The sequence below is a fragment of the Pseudochaenichthys georgianus genome, unplaced genomic scaffold (assembly GCF_902827115.2).
Source record: "Pseudochaenichthys georgianus unplaced genomic scaffold, fPseGeo1.2 scaffold_1536_arrow_ctg1, whole genome shotgun sequence".
Classification (NCBI taxonomy): Eukaryota; Metazoa; Chordata; class Actinopteri; order Perciformes; family Channichthyidae; genus Pseudochaenichthys; species Pseudochaenichthys georgianus.
In genome coordinates this window covers 15,001-32,136 of record NW_027262369.1, presented here as the reverse complement: position 1 = coordinate 32,136, position 17,136 = coordinate 15,001, and the positions used below count along the sequence as shown (strand labels likewise).

Here is a 17,136-nt window from a genome sequence, read left to right as displayed (position 1 = left end):
AGAGTCCTCTCCAGCTGATTTTCAGGTGTATATCAGTACGTAGTGTCTCTACTTTAAAGAGTCCTCTCCTGCTGATGTTCAGGTGTATATCAGTGTGTAGTGTCTCTACTTTAAAGAGTCCTCTCCAGCTGATTTTCAGGTGTATATCAGTACGTAGTGTCTCTACTTTAAAGAGTCCTCTCCTGCTGATGTTCAGGTGTATATCAGTATGTAGTGTCTTTACTTTAAAGAGTCCTCTCCAGCTGATTTTCAGGTGTATATCAGTACGTAGTGTCTCTACTTTAAAGAGTCCTCTCCTGCTGATGTTCAGGTGTATATCAGTATGTAGTGTCTCTACTTTAAAGAGTCCTCTCCTGCTGATGTTCAGGTGTATATCAGTGTGTAGTGTCTCTACTTTAAAGAGTCCTCTCCTGCTGATGTTCAGGTGTATATCAGTATGTAGTTTCTCTACTTTAAAGAGTCCTCTCCAGCTGATTTTCAGGTGTATATCAGTACGTAGTGTCTCTACTTTAAAGAGTCCTCTCAAGCTGATGTTCAGGTGTATATCAGCATGTAGTGTCTCTACTTTAAAGAGTCCTCTCCTGCTGATGTTCAGGTGTATATCAGCATGTAGTGTCTCTACTTTAAAGAGTCCTCTCCTGCTGATGTTCAGGTGTATATCAGTATGTAGCATCTCTACTTTAAAGAGTCCTCTCCTGCTGATGTTCAGGTGTATATCAGTATGTCGTGTCTCTACTTTAAAGAGTCCTCTCCTGCTGATGTTCAGGTGTATATCAGTATGTAGTGTCTCTACTTTAAAGAGTGCTCTCCTGCTGATGTTCAGGTGTATATCAGTATGTCGTGTCTCTACTTTAAAGAGTCCTCTCCTGCTGATGTTCAGGTGTATATCATTATGTAGTGTCTCTACTTTAAAGAGTCCCCTCCTGCTGATGTTCAGGTGTATATCAGTATGTAGTGTCTCTACTTTAAAGAGTCCTCTCCAGCTGATTTTCAGGTGTATATCAGTACGTAGTGTCTCTACTTTAAAGAGTCCTCTCCTGCTGATGTTCAGGTGTATATCAGTGTGTAGTGTCTCTACTTTAAAGAGTCCTCTCCAGCTGATTTTCAGGTGTATATCAGTACGTAGTGTCTCTACTTTAAAGAGTCCTCTCCTGCTGATGTTCAGGTGTATATCAGTATGTAGTCTCTCTACTTTAAAGAGTCCTCTCCAGCTGATTTTCAGGTGTATATCAGTACGTAGTGTCTCTACTTTAAAGAGTCCTCTCCTGCTGATGTTCAGGTGTATATCAGTATGTAGTGTCTCTACTTTAAAGAGTCCTCTCCAGCTGATTTTCAGGTGTATATCAGTACGTAGTGTCTCTACTTTAAAGAGTCCTCTCCTGCTGATGTTCAGGTGTATATCAGTATGTAGTCTCTCTACTTTAAAGAGTCCTCTCCAGCTGATTTTCAGGTGTATATCAGTACGTAGTGTCTCTACTTTAAAGAGTCCTCTCCTGCTGATGTTCAGGTGTATATCAGTATGTAGTGTCTCTACTTTAAAGAGTCCTCTCCTGCTGATGTTCAGGTGTATATCAGTGTGTAGTGTCTCTACTTTAAAGAGTCCTCTCCTGCTGATGTTCAGGTGTATATCAGTATGTAGTTTCTCTACTTTAAAGAGTCCTCTCCAGCTGATTTTCAGGTGTATATCAGTACGTAGTGTCTCTACTTTAAAGAGTCCTCTCAAGCTGATGTTCAGGTGTATATCAGCATGTAATGTCTCTACTTTAAAGAGTCCTCTCCTGCTGATGTTCAGGTGTATATCAGCATGTAGTGTCTCTACTTTAAAGAGTCCTCTCCTGCTGATGTTCAGGTGTATATCAGTATGTAGTGTCTCTACTTTAAAGAGTCCTCTCCTGCTGATGTTCAGGTGTATATCAGTATGTAGTGTCTCTACTTTAAAGAGTCCTCTCCTGCTGATGTTCAGGTGTATATCAGCATGTAGTGTCTCTACTTTAAAGAGTCCTCTCCTGCTGATGTTCAGGTGTATATCAGTATGTAGTGTCTCTACTTTAAAGAGTCCTCTCCTGCTGATGTTCAGGTGTATATCAGTATGTAGTGTCTCTACTTTAAAGAGTCCTCTCCTGCTGATGTTCAGGTGTATATCAGTGTGTCGTCTCCATGCTTTAATGTTAAACATATTCTGCAATCAAGACGAGATAATCCGTCATGTGACGAGGAACAACCAATCACAGCCGAGAGATATTTTCACTTCTGTAAACATTAGCGTTTGCCTCCATCCTGGAAAACAACAAATGAGCCAATCAGAGATGAGTTCAACACACAAACAACACTTTCACTGTTTATTGGTTCAAAAATTACAATCACAAGTTTTATTAAATTCACTTCCAGTTCATGAAGGTTATGGAAAATGGTTTACGTTTCCCGATTTATAAAAATATAATGTAAGGACGTGTGAGTGGTTGCTAAGGGCGACTGCAGCGAGGATCAGAAAGATTGTTAATGTTTATTTATATATTCTAACATTGAGGTTTGTATTTTTAGGCTTTTTGTTGCAGTAATAAACCCGATGTCTGCACCTCAGCTCCACACTCATCAAACGAGAACATCGAAATCTTAAAATACAAAACGTCTTATCAAAACATCGTCATAATTTAACCCTTTAACGCATGAATCCAGTACACAAACAATCCACCACCCAGTGTCCTCTCTCTGTGTGTGGAAGAGTGGAAGTCAACGGATCAAAAGTCATCAAACAGGTCCTCGACTGCTGCTGCCTCTGTAGAGCGGCGGGGGGGCGGCTGCTGCTTACTGGATCCTGCCGGGGGGTCGCTCCTACACACACACACACACACACACACACACACACACACACACACACACACACACACACACACACACACACACACACACACACACACACACACACACACACACACACACACACACACACACACACACACACACACACACACACACACACACACACACACACACACACACACACACACACACACACACACACACACACACACACACACACACACACACACACACACCAGTGGCTAATGAGGCTGGTTTACAGGACAGTTTTCCTGTTGAGACGGGAAGTGTTTCATGTGGCCCATAAGGAACAAGACTAGAAACACATGGGCGGCTTTTATACCTGTGTGTAGGTCGGTAGAGAGAGAGAGTGTGTGTGTGTGTTTACATGTATGTAGTTGTGGCCCGGCAGGACATGTTATAGTCTCATGTTCTTGTTGAATTATGCGACACTGTGATGTTTCAGAGTCAGGAAACTAGACGTCAGAGGACGGAGGAAGGATTAGCCTCGGTAGCAAAAGAAGAAAAAAGGCAATAAGGGACGAAGGGAGAAGTCAGAAGTACTCTGTCCTCGGGCACTGCAGCTTTGAAGGACTTACATTGTCGGTATTAAAGAGGAACGTTGACATTTATGGACAATGTTTTTCTTGACTTGGGAATCTGGAAGTGCTTCACTGTGCCTCGAGTCACAAATGGACTTTTCAAGAAGTTCAGGAAACAAGAACTAAAGTTGCATTGCGTTAATAAACGTCATGACGTCTCGAGAGAAAGGATTGGGCCTCTTCTGTTTTCAAACATGCAGCATGGAGGACGTCTCCCTGACCGACAGACCTACATCCCAGATGACCCGATGACAAGAATCCAGAGACACGTTCAGTCAAAAATGTATCTTTCAAGAACTCAAGAAAAAGTTCGGAAAACAAAACCGAGAAACGAATGTTGCATGAAGTCGATAAACGTCACGAAGTCTCTAGAGATAGGAGAGTGCTGTTTGAAATCATGCAACATGGAGCACGTCTAACTGACAGACCTAAATCCCAAAAGATTTGAGGACCAAAATCCAGAAACACATCTCGTCACAAATGTATATTTAAAAAACTCTTCAGGAAACCCAAATAGACGACTCAGCGAAGGACCAACATCCAGAGAATCATCTCGAGTTGGTTTTTCAAGAAGTCAACAAGTTCAGGAAACTAAAACAAACAAAATAGGGAAAAACTTAAGGTATCAAAAGGTCATTATAAAACGGATAAGTCAAATCAAGCAATCTGATTGGTTCTTAGCCGTGATATACTGAGCGTAGACCAAGGGTAGAATTGTAAGTTATTTTTCACAACAAGTCAGTATCCCTCCGCGTCTGAGAAAAACAGTATATCGTTGGGCTGGAACAAGAAAGCAGCGGAGAAGTAACGGGCAGAAACCCTCCTTGTTACGCAGCGGTCCAGACATAGACATCAAACGGCTAAACATACAGCGTGCAGTTCCTTTGGCATCAGGGCGGGATATCTAGATGCTCTCCAAGGTCTGACATCATGCACTGTGCTACTTTTAAAGCAAGCAACGATGTTTTCAAATCTGTAATCAAAGAGGTCCGCAAAAACACTATCGACCAATCAGATTGCTTGATTTGACTTGTCAGTTTTATAAATATATTTACTTCCGTTACGAAACAAACTTACAAAGCATAAGATGGAAACATTTAAGATTAACTTGGACCTCCGGGGGGTCTCACGATGGAGGAGTGGATTGAGCAGTGCCTATCTCCAGAGAGCACCTAGACGACGACATGCAGAGCTCCGTGAAGAGCAGGCAGACCAACTTATCGGAGAAAGTGGAGCAACATTCTCGCCACGTCAAGCACCCTGTACAACCTCAACCTCAACAAGTGACCTCGTAAGCATGCTACTGATGCTGGACAGGTTTTCAGTGGGTGCACAACAAACGGCAACAAACACATTGATGTAAATAAAAAGCCAAACAATGGATCAACGCTCTCTGTCTAATATGTTCGCTAGCTGTTAGTGTTGTTGCATAGCAACCAGCTCACACTATGTTTCGTGCAGAAGGCAACGGAGGGACTATTTTATTTTGAACATCATTATTTACTAAAACTATTTAAATTGGAGTGTGTACTTTTATTTCATATTGCCACACTTGGTAACCGTTTTATAAAAGCAAAAGAAATAGAGACAGGATAGTGCCTCTGCTGTTTCAAACCATGGAACATCGACATGTCTCCCGACCGATGGAGATACATCCCGAATGATTTCAGGACCAGAATACAGACACACATCTCAAGCCTTGAGTCACACATTGATTTCCCAAGAACTCAAAACATTCATGAAACAATAAGATAAATAAAAAAAAGGAATAAACAAAAATTGGTTATTCAAGAACTCAAGAAGTCCAGAAACCAAAAACATAAACAAAATAGGAATAAACAACCAACTAAGGTTGCATAAAGTCAAAGTGCGTCATCGCTTCTCCAGAGACGTGGAGGACGGAAATCCAGAGAGTCACAAATCGACTTTCGAAGAACTTCAAGACCTTCTGTTCCTCAGATAACTTTTATTCTATTGTATTTTCTCCTCGTAGCGAAGCACCGGGAGATGACGTTTTTAAAGTATGCTATATAAATGAAATGTATTATTATTATTATTATTCGTATGTGTTTTTATGTTTCTAGTTATTGTATATATATTATATCTTGTTTTTAATTATTATTTTATGTTGTAGTTCTCTGTACAGCACTTTGGTCATCTGAGGTGGTTTTAAATGTGCTTTATAAATAAAGATTGAGATTGAGATTATTCGGGAAAGCACGAGACGTCTTCCTGGATGAGAAACGGAGAGCAGAGGCCCTGATCTTTCTGTAAATCATTACCAACTGTACGACAGACTCTGCCTCGCTGCTGGAACCGGTTAACAGGAAACCAGAGACGTGTTCTCTGCCACGGAGCAGGACCACCGCAGACCTGAGCCCCCCCACGGAGCTGCAGCAGGGCCACCAATTATGTTGCTGTTTTGTAGTTTGAAAAGTCTTCTATCATGCAAAATGCACTTTCATAATGTGTCCCCGGTGTGTCAGGAGACTCGACACCTGAACTTTTGAAAGAACATACATAACTTTCATCTGTTTGACTATTCTGCAGAGTTTCTATCATCGTCTGTTTCTATTATATTCTATAGAGTCCTCAGATTTTCATTGTCATAACTCCACTGTAGCACACATGACAATAAAAGCCTTGAATCCTTGAAACAAAGCGTCAGGAAAGACAACCCTCTCTCTTTTCCTCCGTACCCAAATCTCTAAAAACGGGGAACAACGGAGCTGATCCAGATTTGCGTACGATATGACGTAATATCTGAACTGTGGACCCACGGGCCAATCAGAAACGCTGCTATCAGAAACAATGCCCGACTGTTCTGGACTTAACATGGTCGGTGTTGACATTAGCATCGCTAACACTCAGAGCTAACCTGTACTGGAGAGCATGTGTGTGAAGAAGCAGGAAGTAGAAAGGAACTCACCTTGTGGTGTAACCGGCAAGAGAGAAAGCTTTGAGCTCCAGACTGTTTCAGAGAGAATCCTCTTTTTTTTATCGGAGATCTTTAAGAAACTAAACGGAGGTTCAGTTTGGAGACGAGACGGATTGGTTTTGTCTAACTGAGTAACTCCACTTAGAGGTTCAGCGCACCAATTTACCAAAAACAACATGATTTATTTGAACTACAGGGGTCCCTCAGGGCTCTGTTCTCGGTCCCCTCCTCTTCACCAGCCAGTTGAGCAGCACTTGAAATGTTTTGGCTCTATGAAACCTGATGTACTTTATGATTCTGTTTTCTTCAAGTTTGTATTTTGTTGGTCGAACGCACTTATTGTAAGTCGCTTTGGATAAAAGCGTCAGCTAAATGCAATGTAATGTAACTATTGTGGGATGTCCATGCAGACCGTGTTGCCTCTACTAAGAAATGTGTAAAACGTATTAAATATATTCATGAACAGTCTCTCTGTTCAGACACAGAATCCTTGTTAAGAAAACTGAACACAGCCTTGATTTAGTTTTTGTAATTGCATTTAAAATCAATACAAAACTCAACACAAACTAAACCCCACAATTAGAATAAGCAGCAGTATAACTCCAATACCATACAAATAGAGCTTTTGGAGAGCCCTTCCAATAACAACGGTTCAGTTTTTAAGTTATTAGCAAGCTATAGCTGAACTAATACAAAATAAAATAAAGACCAACGGTCAAATTCAGGCAACATTTTTTACTTTTCGTATGTAATAAAAACTATTATTGAGCTGTTTTTGATTTAGAAAAGTCCTGATTCCTTTTAATAACATGTCATGTTGACTCTGTTAAACCAATGCAGCATTGTATTTCTACATTGGATACACGTGTCTTTATTAGATTTGAGTACTTGTCCTATTTAAAAGGAATATTTTAATGAACATTCAGAGGTTTTTTCCAATAGTTTTCCATGTCCATGTGACCAGTGACTCCAAATCAATGCAGCATTGTATTACTAATACTGGACAAGTAGGACAGACTTCTTTTTATTGGATTGCCCTTCTTTCCTGTACCAGAAACACATGAGCAGCATCTTTAATAAACGTCACATGTTCTACAATGTTGCACCATGTTAGAGCGATGCAGCCCCACAGAAACAATAACAACTCTTGAGTTTAACACGCAGTAAGGAGGCGCTTCATGTCTTGTAGTGATTATCCGTGTTGGCCAAGAGCGATGTTTGATAGTTTACAGAAGGAGAGAGAGTGTGTGTGTGTGTGTTTCACCATGAGTTTGGTTTCATGGGAAAACTGTCCTAACAGTACACAAACACTTACATCTCGATGACAGTAACTGCAGTGAGACGAAATGTGAAATTCCCCCTTAAAAAAACAACCGTCTGGAAGTCTGCGGTTAACACAAGCTGAAAAGATGTTGGCGCTTTGTTCTACGACATAAAACACGTCAGTAAACACCTCACTGGTGAATACAAAAACGGAGGTTACTAACAAGCGTCTGAATGAGGACACTAAGCGTCATCAGGCCAACATGTGACCGTGCTGTAGTTCCTTTATAGCCCAACATTAGCCGCCTTTAGCTTAGCGGTGGTGACGTGAAGTCATGTGACCGTGCTGTAGGTCCTTTATAGCCCCAACATTAGCCGCCTTTAGCTTAGCGGTGGTGTCGTGAAGTCATGTGGCCGTGCTGTAGGTCCTTTATAACCCAACATTAGCCACCTTTAGCTTAGCGGTGGTGTCGTGAAGTCATGTGACCGTGCTGTAGTTCCTTTATAGCCCAACATTATCCACCTTTAGCTTAGCGGTGGTGTCGTGAAGTCATGTGACCGTGCTGTAGGTCCTTTATAGCCCAACATTAGCCTCCTTTAGCTTAGCGGTGGTGACGTGAAGTCCATGTGACCGTGCGGTAGGTCCTTTATAGCCCAGAATTAGCCGCCTTTAGGCTTAGGCGGTGGGTGTACGTGAAGTCATGTGAACCGTGCTGTAGGTCCTTTATAAGCCCACCGATAGCCGCCTTTAGCTTAGGCGTGGTGTCGTGAAGTCATGTGACCGTGCTGTAGGTCCTTTATAACCCAACATTAGCCACCTTTAGCTTAGCGGTGGTGTCGTGAAGTCATGTGACCGTGCTGTAGTTCCTTTATAGCCCAACATTATCCACCTTTAGCTTAGCGGTGGTGTCGTGAAGTCATGTGACCGTGCTGTAGGTCCTTTATAGCCCAACATTAGCCGCCTTTAGCTTAGCGGTGGTGACGTGAAGTCATGTGACCGTGCTGTAGTTCCTTTATAGCCCAACTTTAGCCACCTTTAGCTTAGCGGTGGTGACGTGAAGTCATGTGACCGTGCTGTAGTTCCTTTATAGCCCAACTTAGCCACCTTTAGCTTAGCGGTGGTGACGTGAAGTCATGTGACCGTGCTGTAGTTCCTTTATAGCCCAACATTAGCCGCCTTTAGCTTAGCGGTGGTGACGTGAAGTCATGTGACCGTGCTGTAGTTCCTTTACAGCCCAACATTAGCCTCCTTTAGCTTAGCGGTGGTGACGTGAAGTCATGTGACCGTGCGTAGGTCCTTTATAGCCCAACATTAGCCGCCTTTAGCTTAGCGGTGGTGACGTGAAGTCATGTGACCGTGCTGTAGGTCCTTTATAGCCCAACATTAGCCGCCTTTAGCTTAGCATGGTGTCGTGAAGTCATGTGACCGTGCTGTAGGTCCTTTATAGCCCAACATTAGCCACCTTTAGCTTAGCGGTGGTGTCGTGAAGTCATGTGACCGTGCTGTAGTTCCTTTATAGCCCAACATTAGCCTCCTTTAGCTTAGCGGTGGTGTCGTGAAGTCATGTGACCGTGCTGTCGTTCCTTTATAGCCCAACATTAGCCTCCCTTTAGCTTAGCGGTGGGTGTCGTGAAGTCATGTGACCGTGCTGTAGTTCCTTTATAGCCCAACATTAGCCACCTTTAGCTTAGCGGTGGTGACGTGAAGTCATGTGACCGTGCTGTAGAGTCCTGCACGGGTTTGATTTTCAAGACCCGCTCCGCCCGCACGTATTGCCAATTAGTTCTGCAACCCGACCCGAACCCGCATATATATCAGCAGTGAAAACGTGCAATTATTAACACACGCAGGTGCATATTTGTCTCAAAGTGTGGGATGTTGGTTATTTTCTCATCTAGGAACCAGAAGCCTCCAGACGGTGGATTTCGCTCTTGAGGAAGTGTTATTGAAAATGCTGTATTCTCCGCGAGAGAGCTTCACCTCAGCCATTTCCAATGCGGCGGCTCAGCAGCAGATTGATGCGCTGCAGAGGTTATGATTATGCGCGGTCCCGCGGGGAGAGGTCTGAGGATTTAAACATTAAACTAAATTATTATTATTTTAATATATTTATTATGCAACACCCGCGACCCGACCCGCATCTTCTTTGTTTGACCCAGAACCGAACCCGGGAAAAAGCGTTTGAAAAATTACCACCTGCGAATCACTTTTTTTCGGTACATCCGACCCGATGCAGTACTCTGCCGTGTAGTTCCTTTATAGCTAAATATTTGCTTTTTATTTCAGAAATCATAAAGTAAGTCGTGTTAATATGTGGAGGTTAAAAAGGTGAATGGGTTTAGAGGATAAACAATAGCTCAGCCCCCCTGAGACAAAGGCCTCTGTTCTGCAGCTCAGAGGGAGGCATCAAACCTCCACAGCTGCTGCTCGCTGAGGCTACTTCTAGCTGCTAATAAGCTCCAGAAATGGGCACTAGACCTCCTCCAGCTGGGGGTGGATTGCACCACCATCTGCACTCGGCACAGTTTACAGTCGCTGGCACTCCGAGGACAGTTCATTAACCAAACAATGGAGGATTGAGACGAGTCTTAGGAGTCATTTCTAAAACAGCCAAAAGAGAAACTGGCACGCTGGAGATACGGGAGCTAAAGCGGTGGCATTGTGAGGTTTTCTGGATTAGATAAAACAGAGAGGGGTGTTGCATAATTGTGTCTTTGAGACTGACTTTGGCCGGACTCAGACGTCCCTTCAGACCTGAGAATAAACGCCATTCAGCGAAATCCAAGATAATCAAAGGGTTTTCTCTAAACTCTGCTCGGAGTCCAGGTTTTCAGACGATCCATCTGTGAGATGCAGACGTCTGAATGGGCACTTTTAAAATGGAAAAGCATAAGTCTGTCTTTCACACAAATGTCCTGCCGATATACTGCAGATATGATGGCATAATATCCACTTGTAGAGCCGAGGGTAACAGAGCCAGGGTTTCTTCACTTGGCTCGACAAACACTCCAATCAGAAATAACAAAACCAAGTAAAAAATGGTCATCAATCGTCTTTGTTTGTGTGCGATCATATAGAAAAACGGACATCTGATGTAATTTATCTATTTATCGCACAAAATGGATCTGTTTCTAAGCATATAAGTAAGAGTTAGTTCTTTAGGACATCAACAGATCCACAGCAGTGTTTTACGCAATGTGTTTTCCTGTAAAACACACAACCCTAACCTTTCCTATACTTTCCTCATACTTTTTACGTCATCCATTAATTGCGTTTAAAACCAACGCATGTGTTGTAAGTTTGTGTGAGTCATATTACATCATCTACAAAGGGACGTTGTGGAGCGTCATCTGACTTATCTACTGCACAGAATGGATCAACCGCAGCCTGTTTCTGCTTTATAAGCATATACAAACCTGTTGCATCAAGGAAGAGAGGAAACAAAATACTTTCTTTATTGATCGTTCAGAATTGGCCCCCCAGTTCTCAATGTACAGAACAGCTTCTTGCATTCGCTGACCGATAACAAAAGCGTTCAAACTCAACTGTACAAATGAGACTAAAGTGAATAAAATAATTTCCACCGTATCAAATTCTAAGGCTAAAGCTATCACTGGGGACTAGACCCCAGTATTTATAAAAAAACATAAAAGGACTTAGCTAGCTCCATAACCCTATATTACAAATCAATCAATAAAAGTAATACATTTCCATCAGCTCTTAAAACTGCTATTGTAACACCAATTTTTTTTAAATGTGGCGACAAGAAAGACGTAGGCAACTTAGACCATCAGCATTTACCTGTTGTGTCCAAGTAGTTGAAAAAGTAGTCGCGGAGCAGCTGGGTTACACCTAAGCTACAACACCTACTCCATCCTATGCATGATTGGTTTTAGGACCAAGTATTCTACTGAGACTGCATGCTGCTATTTAGTGGAAAGGAATCAAGGCTAAGTTAGACAAAGGAGGGATAGTTGGAGCAGTGTTCCTTGACCTGCGAAAAGTATTTGACACAGTAAACCAAACTTGTATCAAAACTCAACAATCTCAACCTGTCAGTTAGCGCAGTTCAACGGGTCAGGTCTTATTTAGCTGGTCGTTCTCAATGTGTCCGTATACATGATAAACTGTCAGAAACTAAGCCATGCTCAATCGGAGTGCCACAAGGCTCAGTTCTTGGACCGCTGTTGTTCAGCATATATGAATGATCTCCGATCTGTTTGTGAGGATGTGGACGTCCAGGTGTCTGCTGACGACACGGTGGTTTGCACTCATGGGAAGATGCTGAAACAGGTTTGCCTCCAAGCTCTCGTCGACGCTGCACAAAGTCGCTCAGTGGTTAAATGACTCGTGTCTTACTCTAAACACTAACAAAACAGTGACAATGTATTTCAGAATAAGAAAAAAACAACCACGCATCCACAGCTTCGTGTGAATGGTAAAATAATTGAGGTAAATACTTGGGGGAGTGATCTTGGATGTCCATTTGACTTTTGAAAGCCACATTAGAAGCTGACTAGAAAAGCTGAAATATAACAATTTTCCAAAGGTAAACATATTAGGAACTCATGAACCATAGAAGCATCGAAACCTTTTTCTGCATGCCATGATACTATCACATGTTTCACTTCTGTATAACCTGCCTGGTCCCAAGCAACTCAGACCTGCTATGAGACCACTTTGAGGTTCCTTTACAAACAAGCCTTCAAAGTTAGGGATAGAAAGTCATCTTAAACACCATCATTCGCAATATACTGTCCAAATACAAACTTTCCGTTTTTGATAGTCTTGTTCTACTTTCCCGAGTTCGATTGGTATTCAGAATCCTTCACAATTCTACAACACCACCGTTGAAGGGCTTTTTTTTTTTCATTTTGCCTGTAGAGCAGAAGTTGCAGAAACTCCAGATCTGATCCTCCCTCTGAGGCGCACTGCCTTTGGACGATCAGCATTTCGTTTACAGCCATCAAGCACTGGAATACTCTTCCAGGTTGAACTTAAACCTGTACTGATTTTAACTCGTTTTTCCTATGGTGCAAAACAAATGATATTAAGCAACCAGTCATGCCAACATGAATTACACTGTAATCTGAGTTTTTATTGTTTTATTTGAACGTATCGTCATATCGTGATATTTTATTTAAGTGTATTTGAAGTGTACTAGTGTTATTTCGTGTAACCTGAATTTAAATCAGGCTTTGTAATTATTTGAGTGACCGAGATCATGTAAGTGTATTTCAAGTTGTACTATGTATTAATGTATTAATTTATTGAGCTTTACTTAAATCAGTTTTTAAAATGGTTTGACTGATAGAGATCATGCAATGTTATTATTTGTTATATGATTGTTATGAACCTGTCTGAGGACCACAGATAGAATTAGCTATTAGCTATAATCCGGCACATTGCATCTCTTCTCTTTGCTGAGATGAATGTTGTTGTATGCATGGTCCTTCTATAAATAAATAAATGTAAAATGTAACAATGGAACAAATGGAACAAATGGAACAAATGGAACAATATCGTAATTTCTTAAAGGGGACCTGTCATGCGAAAAGCACTTTGTGATGTCCTCTTATACATAAACATGTGTCCCCGGTGCGTCGGGGAAACTCACGCAGCGTCAGAAAATAAAACCCTCTCTCTTTTCCTCCGTACCTAGATCTTTTAAAAGCAGTGGTACAACGAGCGGATCCAGATTTGCTGCCGATCTGACATCGGCAACGGACCCACAGAAAGTTGCTATCAGAAACGATGCCTGACGTGTTTTGGACGTCATCTCGTCTTTGTTTACATTAGCATCGCTAACACTCAGAGCTAACCTGTACTGGAGAGCACGTGTTTAAAAAGCAGGAAATAAAAAAAAGGAACTCACCTTAGACGCGTTCACACTTTTCCCACTTTTAGTTCCGAAATGTCGCGTTCACACCAAAAAGAGCCGGTAACTAAAATTAGTTCATGAGAACCTTTTTCACCCCCTTTCCGTCCCTGCTAGAGAGCAGGGGCTTTCGTGGGAGAAAGGTTCCTGTGTCTGATTGGCTGGCGGATTGCAAACCACGCCCCGTAACACTCCCAAAAGTTTTGTGAAGCCGCCATTTTATTATCCTCGCATTAGCATTATTAGCATTAGCATTAGCCCAGCGCAGAAACGCAGAGAGACTAAATTATGGCAAACAAAATAAGACAGGGGAGCGGTGGAGATGAGGAGGTGTCGGCGTTCTGGCGATTTTACTCGGAAGGCTTCAGTAGAAGCTGCTGGGAGTCCCAGCAGCTTCTACTGAAGCCTTCCCCAACTCCGGGGACTTCCGGGCCGGGGACTCCGGGCGGCAGTATACGCCGTGAAGTGGGTTGTGGCGGCCTGCCAGGTAAACCCAAAGCAGAAGAAGAAGAAGTGACGTCAGCGACTTCATTTGCCTAATCCTCTCCCAGGGACTTATTTCGGTGTGAACGCGATCTGTACTTAGTTCATGAGAACTAAAGAGTGCTCATGAACTAAGTTCTCATGAACCTATGTGGGAAAAGTACTGCGGTGTGAAGCGCCTCTTGTGATAAACCTGAGAGAAAAAGCATTTGAGATGGCGTTTTATCACATAGCAGAATTTAACTTATATCCAGTAGAATTCTGATCAGGCATTAGCTCTGCGTCCTCTTATTTATTTTTCAAGCTAAGGACCCGTGTTTCTCTAACAGGGCTGCAACAGAGGGGTTTGAGCAGTTTGAGGCAGTGCTACAGCGGGGGGAAGGGTTTGTATGTTTTGTAATAGGTTTGGCCCTACAATATATTTCCAATTCAGCATGATAGGTCCACTTTAATTAAAGAAATGACTGCTATAGGAACGATAAAGATCACAGAGGACCTCACAGCAGTTCCAGTGACACCTCTTCAACAGCATGCTCAGTGGATTATCCAGAGCAGGGAAGGCATCTCAAAAACGGGTCAAACTAATGCAAAACTCTGCCTGGAGAAAGGGGATATACACATTGCTGCGCAGAGATCCTGAGCACATGAGGGGTTCCCTGCAGCGTCCTGATGCTTTCCACTCATTAGAGGAGCCCATAAAGCCTTCCCTCCCAGCTGCATGACGCCAGCAGCATGTGCTTGTTTGCTCAGAGGTAACACAGAGAGAAGCTGCTCTTTAAGCACCAATAAAAGAGCTGGATCTGATATGCCTCCCAGAGGAATGTGGAGATGATGCCCTGAAGGTGAGCAGCTGGGCGCCGCCGTGGAAACTCTTCTGTCATTAATGGCAGCATCCTCCTTCCCCCTGAGATCTGCAGCGCCACGGCTTAATTCACCTGATGACGCTTTGCTCGTGGTTTTTTGGCGCCTTATTTAAGTGAGTTTGAAAGGGAGGAGACAAAGGGAGTGACAAAAAAATGGCCCCAGTGTTGTTAAAATCATTATAATTGAGTGCTAGTGCTAGTAGTGTTGTAAGACAATGAATAATAGAGGGAACATATAAGCTAACTAGCTAGTAGCAAGCTGGATAAGCTAACGCTAGCTAGCACTTAGATAGCTAGGTGTATCCTTTCCCTAAATAATTATATATAGAAAACACAACTATAGAGAACACATATAGTTACCTAAATAGATAAACTATATATGTTCCCTCTATCATTATGGGAACAGTATAGCTAGCTAGCTGTATATGTTCCCCTATAGTTACTGTAGTGCACATTTACAGCTATCTATCTCAGTAGATGGCTATATGTTCCCTACATAATGATATATATAAAACATAACTATAATGAACATATGCAGCTAGCTATCAAACTAGCTAACTGTATATGTTCTCTATATACATACTGCAAATAGGGACCGCTATACAGTAACTATAGGGAACATATACAGTAACTATAGGGAACGTATACAGTAACTATAGGGACCGTATACAGTAACTATAGGGAACGTATACAGTAAACTATAGGGAACGTATACAGTAACTATAGGGAACGTATACAGTAACTATAGGGAACGTAACTATAGGGAACGTATACAGTAACTATAGGGAACGTATACAGTAACTATAGGGAACGTATACAGTAACTATAGGGAACGTATACAGTAACTATAGGGAACGTATACAGTAACTATAGGGAACGTATACAGTAACTATAGGGAACGTATACAGTAACTATATGGAACGTATACAGTAACTATAGGGAACGTATACAGTAACTATAGGGAACGTATACAGTAACTATATGGAACGTATACAGTAACTATAGGGAACATATACAGTAACTATAGGGAACATATACAGTAACTATAGGGAACGTATACAGTAACTATAGGGAACATATACAGTAACTATAGGGAACGTATACAGTAACTATAGGGAACGTATACAGTAACTATAGGGAACGTATACAGTAACTATAGGGAACATATACAGTAACTATAGGGAACATATACAGTAACTATAGGGAACGTATACAGTAACTATAGGGAACGTATACAGTAACTATAGGGAACATATACAGTAACTATAGGCAACATATACAGCTAATTATTTAACGAGCTAGCTGTATACGTTCCCTTTATAATTGTATATCGGGAACATATAACTATAGGGAACATTTATAGTTATCTAACTGATGTCTTTGTTTTAAGTAAGTGGAAGTCAGCGTATTTTGCAGCCTTTACTGAAAGGAGGTGAGGCAACTATTTTAAATAACTATAGGCCAATCTCTAAATGGTCAGTTCTGGCGAAGGTGCTCGAACGACTTGTGAGAGAACAAGTAAAGGAGTTTTTATGTATAAATGACATCCTGTCTAAACATCAGTCAGGCTTCAGAAAGCAGCGCAGCACCATCACTGCCACGATGAAAGTGGTGAATGACATTACTAGTATGTTAGATAATAAGCAGAGTTGTGCAGCTCTGTTTGTTGACCTGTGGGGTCTTCAATATTACTTTGTAAGGGTAAAACCCCAGTTCGGTTCAATATACCAAATCCAGTGAACAGAGATAACAGTACTCGAGTTTTCAATTTAGCTTGCTGCGAGGAGAATCGGCGAGCGACCTGCAAATGTCCACTCTCAACCAATTCCGCCCGCCTTTGCTCAGTGCAGCCCTTTTATTTTCAACAATACAGTAACATGACAATCATGTGATGATGACCAACACCAATATATGTTTGTGTGTATCTTGTGACTCTGTCATGTGAATGTGTGTGTGTGTGTGTGTGTATGTGTGCTCTTGAACAGACTGTTCTCTGTTCCTCCCTTCCTGACTAAGAATCTTCTTGAACACTTTATGACAATACATTATGAAAACATATCTATCCTTCAATAAACTCTAACATGACCTGTCCAAAGCGATTGATACCGTTGATCATCTCATCTTAAAGCAGAGGCTACTCAGTATTGACATATCCAGCCATGCAGTGGGGTGGTTTGAGAACTACCTCTCTGAAAGGTCCCATGTGTTCACTTTGATGGGCTGTCTTCTGAGTGGTTGAACATCACTAATGGTGTTCCTCAAGGCTCTGTTTCAGGTCCACTTTTATT

The 17,136-nt window shown here is 42.0% G+C and overlaps 1 long non-coding RNA gene across 1 annotated transcript in view; it reads right to left on the bottom strand.

The window, feature by feature from the left end:
* Nucleotides 1–2,325: 2,325 nt before the first annotated feature.
* The window catches only part of LOC117441169 (uncharacterized), a 17,766-nt gene continuing 2,955 nt past the window's right edge, over nucleotides 2,326–17,136 (bottom strand). Inside the window, exon 2 of the long non-coding RNA XR_004551373.2 lies at nucleotides 2,326–2,832. This is a non-coding gene — a long non-coding RNA (uncharacterized lncRNA). The remainder of the gene's footprint in view (nucleotides 2,833–17,136) is intronic.